The sequence below is a fragment of the Ictalurus punctatus genome, chromosome 4, assembly GCF_001660625.3.
Source record: "Ictalurus punctatus breed USDA103 chromosome 4, Coco_2.0, whole genome shotgun sequence".
NCBI lineage: Eukaryota > Metazoa > Chordata > Actinopteri > Siluriformes > Ictaluridae > Ictalurus > Ictalurus punctatus.
In genome coordinates this window covers 21,129,829-21,138,785 of record NC_071284.1, presented here as the reverse complement: position 1 = coordinate 21,138,785, position 8,957 = coordinate 21,129,829, and the positions used below count along the sequence as shown (strand labels likewise).

Below are 8,957 nucleotides of genomic sequence, written 5' to 3'. Positions count from 1 at the left end.
TTCTGGAATATCTTATCAACAAAAAGCTGAAAGAGCTCTGTTTGGGGTGCGAAGTGAATCACCCAAGTCAGATTAGACACTCGTGTCTGTTTGAACCTGACACGTATTTCTTTGACAAATACTTTGAGGAACTATTGCCTAATCTGGTCAAACCCAGACTTAAACATCTCATAGCTCAATGATTGAGTCGTGTGGTTTGAGGATTCACCCCCAGAGGATTCAGGGGTCAGTGGATGCCATTCTGTACGAGCTGCGCGATGAAGTGTACATTGTGGAAAGGCTTCACGAAGTCAGAGAGAAACTTGTGGATGTCAGAAGCGAGCAGATTGTCTCTGACGCCGTGGATAGTTGGAAGGCGATTGGACCAGTCATTTGAGATGGGAAACACGTGCTACAGGATTGGCAAAGAGTCTGCTTAAGCGCCTTATTAAGTGCGAGATGTCCAGCATGATGTACAAGTGCCTTACAGACTGTGCTGATGAAACCTCATGAATCAGATGTGTCTTGTGAGAGGTACGGTGTGCGATTGGTCTGCTTTTTTGCATATGTGTATTAATGCATGTGATCCAATTGGGGCTTCTATCACAAAAATACTAGATCTTGTGACTGAATGTGGCAGACGTGTTAGAATTGTAGACTTTTTATGTATGTGTACATATGTGCATGATTTATGTGTAATCCTTCTGTCGAGAAATGAGCAGACAAATGTTGTATGTGAAATAATTGATACATTTATTGCCTACATGGTTGAGAAAAACACTGTGATGTGTATTAAATTTCTACACTCCCTCGATGATGTATGATAACATTTGTGCTCTTTTAGTGAAATAAATACCATTACATTTACGACCATCTGAGTTATTCTTTTGTGTCAAATCCGGTGTCGAGGTGTCTAAAGCTTTCGAATCTATATTAGATGAGGGCAGGGTGCCCCGCAAACTACAGACAGATAATGAGAATGGATTTTTTGACAAACATTTTCAAAGCATGACAAAACGGTACAACATACAACATTTTGCAACAGCCACCAATTTAAAAGCATGCATCGTCGAACGGTTTAATAGAACCTTAAAAGGTCAGATGTAGAGATATTTAACTGCTGCAAACTCCAAATGCTATATCGATATATATTCTACAAGACCTCATGGATGGATATAATGCCAGCTATCACAGAAGCATTAAGATGAGACCCATTTTCATGAACAATGAAAATGTATCTGAGGTGTATAATAATATATATGGATCTAACGACGGCCCCACCGAAATCCCCAAATTTAAATATAAAGTTGGTGACATTGTTAGAATTTTTAAAGTAAGAGGTCCGTTCACAAAAGGCTATAAAGAAAACTATATGCACAAGCTTTTCGCTATAACAGAATGCATATCACGCGAACGTCCCGTCTATAGATGTGTGATTAGAGGCCTCTTTAGAATGACTATTCCGTTGCTAAAACATTGTTTTAGTATAGCCAAGCCACATCGGCTGCAAAAATCATACTAAGCGAGGTTGTTAGCAACACACTATTGCATATGTAGCCCAGGCTTAATAATGAGTAACACTATTTAGCTGTCTAACCAAGTCACAAAAGGGTTAACTTTGATTTTCTTGTTATCTTTGATGGATTTGTAAGTGAGCAAATGAGTGAACTCTATGAGGCAGTGAACTGACCAATCAGCTGCCAGCTAGGCTCTCTTACAGTTACACCTCTAGGTTAGTGTCGCTGCACGTTCTTTTGGCGCTTGCACCTGAGCATAGGAGGCTGCGTTATCCACTTGGTAAGACGAAAAAACGGCATGGAGTGAATTAAACAAGTCTTGTACTCATTATTGCTTATACTGACATATCTTGTTGTAATATAGAGAGTAGAAGAGAGCTGTGCCTGAATCCACTGTTGTCACGGAGCTAAAGGCAGTGAATTCTGCTAAAATGGTGAGTTGTTTTGGCGCTAGGCCTCTGAGTTCGCTAGCATTTTATGCTAATGGACGGTAATGGGTAAGCAATGCAAAGGTGCTAATGGTGGAAAGCTAATGTGAGCCTGCTGTATTCAAATGCTAATATGGTAATTAGCCACAATAGGCTAGCGAACTACTGGTTAATGCCTTTGAAAACAACTAATGATTTTGTTTGTGGGTTATAAAAAGAAATGTTAATTTTCCCTACTGTTGCTAAATGGTTAGTTTGTTAAATAATGATGTTAAAAGTTGTGGATTTAATTGTGTTTATTGGAGGTTAAAGAAGTACAATTTTTAGTGCAATCTTTCCACTGTTACCGGTGCAGAGGGGGATAAATAAGCACGCTAACACCTTAATGCCTCTAATCTAAAGTAATACAAGTTGATCGATGTTTAGATGCAATCCATGCAGTTTTATTCTTCATACTGCGAACGTTACTAAGGTTTCATACAACTTGAGTTAGAAATATGTGTTTTTATGAAGGATGTAGTTTGTGATGTAAATGTACCTTGGATACTGGAGAGAAATTCATATAGTTTTGATACCTGAGAAGAAACATAAGAGCTGTTGTACAACGAGAGAGAGAGATTTTGACATTGCATTATAGGTGAACTGAAGTATTATCTCATTTTATTTTATAGTAGCCTGTAGCAGTCCATTTATTCACTGAATGGTAATTGAGAGAAATGATCTGGCCTTATTTATAGGTCAGGTTTTGGTAAAGAGGTGGAAACATCGTGCGGAGATCCTTTCCACGGAATGATACAGAACCCCACGTTCCAGGCGTTCTCCCAGAGATTCATAGATTCCCAGTCCGGGGGGCAGGGTGGCGAGCCAACCGTGTTTGTGACTCTGACTTTAGACGGATAGCCAGGATCTTCATCTTCATGGTGGTAGGACAAACACCAACACGAACTAAAAAGGGCCCAACGTTGGTGACTGAACTCTTGTCAACAAAGGCAAGTGAAACTGAGGACGAACTAAGCTCAAGGGAATTTAAAAGGGGATTTATTTACTTTATTATTTTAGTTTGTTATTTTTTTTTTCCATAACTGTTTTTGTATATGTATGTACCAGCCCATGTGTTTTTAATACATTTTATGCAAATTGTCATTCTGGTGTGGTATTCTTTTTATTGACCTTCAATTCTCAGGCTCTTAACAATTTAGCATCTTCTGATTCTGGTCCATATTCATATTACTGATAACCTCTAAGACTACTTTAGACTACTACACCTATGTACATTCTTACTACCTTGTAATAAGGGTTACACATACGCTTAATAATAATAATAATAATAATAATAATAAAAACACTCAAGACAGGTCTGGACTAATGGTGATGGCTCGCAGAAGAGCATGTAGACCACCAGGGTTTCGGAGGAGTGGCCAAACGATGAAGAAAAGAAAACATAACACCAAGAAATCATCAATTGTAAAACGCAAGCACGCAAGAATACAGCAAAAAGACCCAAGACCTGTGTTAAAACACTATTTTAGACCATGTCTTTACTATACAACATGTCAGAAGAATGCTTAAGAATTGAACTGGATCCATTCATAGTGCCTCTGACTCAAACGTTATTGAAAAAAATACATATATAGAAGTACCCCCATTGTCAACTATATCAGAAACATCACCTCTGGAGTTTTTTATAGCAGGGACTGGATTGGATTATGTAGACCTAAACAACACACTGGATTTTTTACATCTCAAAATCACTAATGGAGACGGTACAGACATTGCATATGGAGCCCCCTTGGGACTTATTAATTATGTCGGATCTACAATATTTTCAGAAGTGGACGTGTCGCTTGGAGTCCATCTCATATCACAAAGCTCCAACACATCATTATCGTTGCATAATAGTGTCTTACCAATTATGGTAAAGATGCTCTTGAAATGCTTTTCTCCATTGGGCTCTTTTACAAAGACACCCCTGGCCACATGGACATAACGGGTCACAGGGACATAACATTGAAAAAACGAGCTGCCTTTACCAATGCCAGTAATGTGGTTGAACTACTAGCACCCATTCACAGTGACATATTTTTTCAAGAAAAACTAATGCTTAATGCTGTGGACATTAAAATTCACATGACGAGGTCAAAAGATGAATTCTGTTTGATGGGCAGCAGCACCCCGCGAAGCTTCTGCAGCCTGAATATGGAAGTGGATCTGCAATGCGTAAATTTTACCAGTTAGCGCTGGCTTCTGGAAAACATCTTAAAATCAGCCTCTATCTGTTGATAGGGAGGATTTTCTGCATGGTTATACCCTTTATGCATTTAACCTCACATTGGATGAAGACTGCAGTCAGCAGTATCGCTTATCAAGTCTGGAAATATTAGACTAGAAGCACGTTTTAGACAGCCTCTACCCTGAACGATCAGCTTAATTGTTTATGCCATATTTGACAGTATCATTGAAGTGTCAAATCGCAGACAGAGCCTGGTTGATTACTATTAATAGGCAAAATGGACACTATCCAGCTTACGACTATCATGGATAAGATCTCGTGTAATACCCATTTTCTCTGTGTACTCCTGTGTGACTATTTACCAAAAGCCCCTTTAAGAAAATTACCGTCAATGGTGATAATCAACACGCATCCTTCAGGACTCCTGGGTGAACAGTGGTTAGCCATCTACATAAATGAGGTCAGCGTGGGTTGTTTTTTCAACAGCTTTGGTAATAAACCAGATGACAATCGTTTTCCACAGAATATCAAAAACTTTCTAAACTGCAATTCTAGAGTGGTACAGCATTCATCAGTACAAGTCACAAGATTTTTCATCAGAGACCTGCAGGCAGCATTATGTGTTTTTTCTCTATCACATGGTAAAGGGGTATGATTATGACCGTGTGTTGAAGATGTACATCGACAATTTTATTAAAAATGACAATATGGTGTCGGCATTTCTGAAAAAGCTAAAACTAAAAAAAGTTTGTTGTAATGAAAATGTATTCATTGTGTTCAGACAGGTGAAATGTTTGTCTAATACTAGATTTTTTTCAATAAAAACAGATTTCTTCTTTTGACTCATTATTATTATTATTATTATTATTATTATTATTATTATTATACATATGCCCCATCCAACAATACAGATAATAACAAGATCATAAACATTAGAAAGTCAGAGATTAAAAACTTAGTCACTGACTCATGTCAAGAGCAGGTAATTTGAATACCGGGCCAGCTGAATAAACTGATTTTGTTGATGGAGAGCTCAGCAGTATTTTCTGTTTTTATGCTTCTTAGATGAGTTGGTTATAGGCAATGTTGATTTGGTTTTGAAAGAGTTAATTGCGTGTCTGACATAATGGTTTGGTACTGTAGAGTATGGTATGTATAAAGTAGCAAAAGCCTCCAGAAATTAGAGCCAGCCGACAGGTCTTCGGGCATCAGAAATCTTTTGTGGAGCCGTGATGCTTTTAACTAAATCAAGCATGTGTGAACCAGAGATTGTTCTACCTTTAAACACAAACTCTCCTGACTCGTCCCAAGATGTGACATCTTTCATTTTAGACATTTTATCTAAAATGTATCGAACGTTTTTTACACTCCTCTGCGGTACATTCTTCAAAATATCATCCACTACATTATCTAAGTCATAGTGGGGGTTTACGCCGGTCGGCGCAGATGGCTTTTCTTTTTCAGCGTGGTCAGTCTGCAGAAGTGTTAATGTTAATGCGCTGTTTTCCCGGCCCTCTTGTCTAGCGTGTTAAAAAGTGCTGTAAAACGCTTGTGTACAGCTTCGCCTTTTCATAATTGTCCAAGTGAGATGAGTGCAAAATATTTCCTATAGCTATGTCCAAATCATTCTCCACAAACTGCTGAATAGAATTGAGGAGGGTACCAGTCTTTAGTTTATCCAACTGATGCTGTGGGACTAAAAATATCTGCATACTCCATCCCCTGTTATCTAGAAGCAATCAAGTTGGAGATGAAAGGAATAGAGACGCTTAAGAGCGGTAGAAGAAAGCCCCCTGTGGGTTTATTACACGTCTCTTTCTTTTAACCCCAACCATCTTATCTGCAACAAATTTGTTTATGCTTTTCCTCTTTCTCAGTTTCTGGTATTGTTGCAATGTGAGCGGTATATTGCCATAGAGAACATTGAGAGCTACTTCACACAATGTTGCAATGAGTTTGTCTGTGGCAGTTTGTAAAATAATCTGTCTTTGTTTGGGTGTTGCTTTTAATAATATTTTTAAAAGCGGCAGGTTTCTACAAAGTCTGGCCGACATTTGTTGTAATCTGAAATCAAAACCATCTGTGTCTCACACACCCCTATGTCCAAAAAGATTGTCAGAAGCCATATGGAAGCATTGTGAAATCAGGGAGCAGCACGTGTTTGTTGTACAACACCTTAAACTTTTTAACGACTGACCTATTGTGTAGTGTGAAATGTTTTTTTATTACGTACAATAGTGTCTGCATAGGGGGCACACGGTGGTTAGTGGTTAGCATGTTCGCCTCACACCTCCAAGGTCCGGGATTCGATTCCCGCCGGGGCCATGTGTGTGCGGAGTTTGCATGGTCTCCCCATGCTTTCCTCATCAGTATGTCCACAGGTCGGTCTGATTCTGCTGTTCTGCGCATGTATGACAGACTGGAAACATAAGCTGACCACCAGTCCTATAGGGAAGGATGAGGTGAAGCAGTTTTCGTGGTGGCAGCACTGTAGCTTTGACAAATCCATAATAATTTTCAAGAGGTTCAAAATCCTTGAAAATTATTTGGGGCTGTCCTATGGGGTAACATTGTTTGGCAAAATGGATACAAGCTTGTAAAGTTGACATATTGTATTTTTTCACTAATGTCCACTCTGTGATACAATTTGTATGCATTAGTACGACCACCAAATAGAGCATTGCACGGTTTCAGTCTTTCGGGATATGTGTAAGTGGTCATAAATGCCATTACATCGACATCGGTCTGTTTAGCATTATTCCAATCACACTCCCACATTACCTCAATATCCAGACCATATGCTTTTTCTAATATTTCGACTTTGTCATTAAATTGTCTTCTGAGCAAGCCGTAGGACACTTTTGATAACAGATGTAAATGGTTGGGATTATAACTACAATCATGCCCATGAGACAGACAACCGTTGAATTCAAAAGCTTTTTTGACACCATCCTTTTCATAATACCCATCGAGATGGTGTTTTCCAATTACCATCTCGCCGTGGTTTAACGCGTGTTGAATGTTTATGCCGCGGGTTGTTTTAACATATTCAAGCCATTCAATGGAAAAGTTTGAGTATGTCTTGCTCTGCTTTATGTACACGTTGTTATGGGTCAGAGCTATGGTGTCTTTTCGTAGGAAGTGGGTTTTATACACAGCCATGCAACACGCTGCTAAAGTGGTGTATCTGAAAGGGTCGAGTTGGGTACACTCTATGAATTCATGCATGCCTTGTGGAGCAAAATGACGTCGTTCTTGCCATACATAGCGAGTTCTTTTTTAAAATGAAACACTTCGCCCGATACCGTAACATACCATTCATCAAACAGAACCCACTCTTTGTCAGACATTGTCTCATAGCTGTAGAAATGCTTGTCCAGATATGGTCCTATGCAGCCTTCATTTTCTATTCTATTCAATAGGTGTGGAAAATAACCTTTCTCAGCACAGGTTAGATTTAACGCAGTGGACGTCATGGACAGATGCATAGGGATGAATGAGTAGCTAACAATGAAACATTGCTTGAATGTCTTGTCATACACTAAAATGATCCGACAGCCTTGCATAGTAATTTGAAGTGTTAGCCCTGCTTTTGTGAAATATTCCAAAAGTATACAGTTGTCAAACCCAGAAGCATTGTGTGCAACCCATGTGAAATGCTGATAATGAGGCTGTCTAAACTTTTTAACAAGTTGATTTATACAGTCTGTACCAGCGGCTGTGACCCCTTCCCCTTTAAAAGTAATCAGGCATACGAAGTTTGCGATATGTTTACCATCTACGTGTTTGTGTCTCAGAATCATTGTTTATGTATTTGTCACTAGGTGGCTTGAGTTTTATTGGCAGTATAAAACATTGATGTATGCCATCATTAACCAATTCCATGCCACAATGGATACAACGTTCTTCTGCAAACACGTTGATAAACACATAACATCGCCTATTACATTTCTTACAGTATTTTGTGACATCACACTGGGCCATGCATGAATTCATCACAAGCACCACCGTGTTTACCACGAGCTATAGACACATTTAGATCCAAACTGTCATCAACCCGCACATTAGAATTGCTTTGTATAGTGTTCTCAATCTGGTTTGTGAACACGCACACATCGTAATTGTTGTCAGGTGACAAGACAGCGTTAACATCAGCAGGTAGACTAGGGCCTCTCAATGTTATGTTGATTAAACCCCATCACCGGCCAGCAGTCTTGAAAACGACACTATTTCTGCCATAATATCATGCAGAATTATAGTGTATGCAGCCAGGTCTGGGGCGGTTATCACACACACATTTATACGACGCAATATCTCCAAACTATTTACATTTATTCATTTAGCAGACGCTTTTATCCAAATCAACTTACAAATGAGAAAATACAAGCAAAGCGATATATCAAGTAGAGAACAATACAAGTAGTGCTACCATACAAGATCCATTAATTGAGTTCCAGAAGAAGCAAAGTGCGAAGAGTAGAGGTGTAAGTGCCAGAATAAATTTTTATTTTATTTATTTATTTTTATGGGTTGGTTAGGTGTTCACGGAAGAGGTAGGTCTTTAGCTGTTTTTTGAAGATGGTGACTATTAAATCTGGGTCTCGGTACCACTGTATAACCACCAATATCGCTACCCTCTCTTACAATAGAATCAACAGCGGGTGCGGATAACCCAAAATTTGGCTCCGAAGGATTAAACGTACGATATGATTCGCTGTCAGAACCCATCCCCACCTGTTGTGAATTTGAATCATGGTCTAATGACGAAGTTGGAATTGATTCTGTTGATCGTCTGCCATTGAT

The 8,957-nt window shown here is 39.0% G+C and overlaps 1 long non-coding RNA gene across 1 annotated transcript; it reads left to right on the top strand.

Annotated features, from left to right (window-relative positions):
* Positions 1–1,739: 1,739 nt before the first annotated feature.
* Positions 1,740–3,067, top strand: LOC124627777 (uncharacterized). Its single transcript, XR_006982308.2, has 3 exons — positions 1,740–1,776; positions 1,861–1,930; positions 2,662–3,067. It is a non-coding gene; the product is annotated as an uncharacterized LOC124627777 (long non-coding RNA).
* Positions 3,068–8,957: the final 5,890 nt, after the last annotated feature.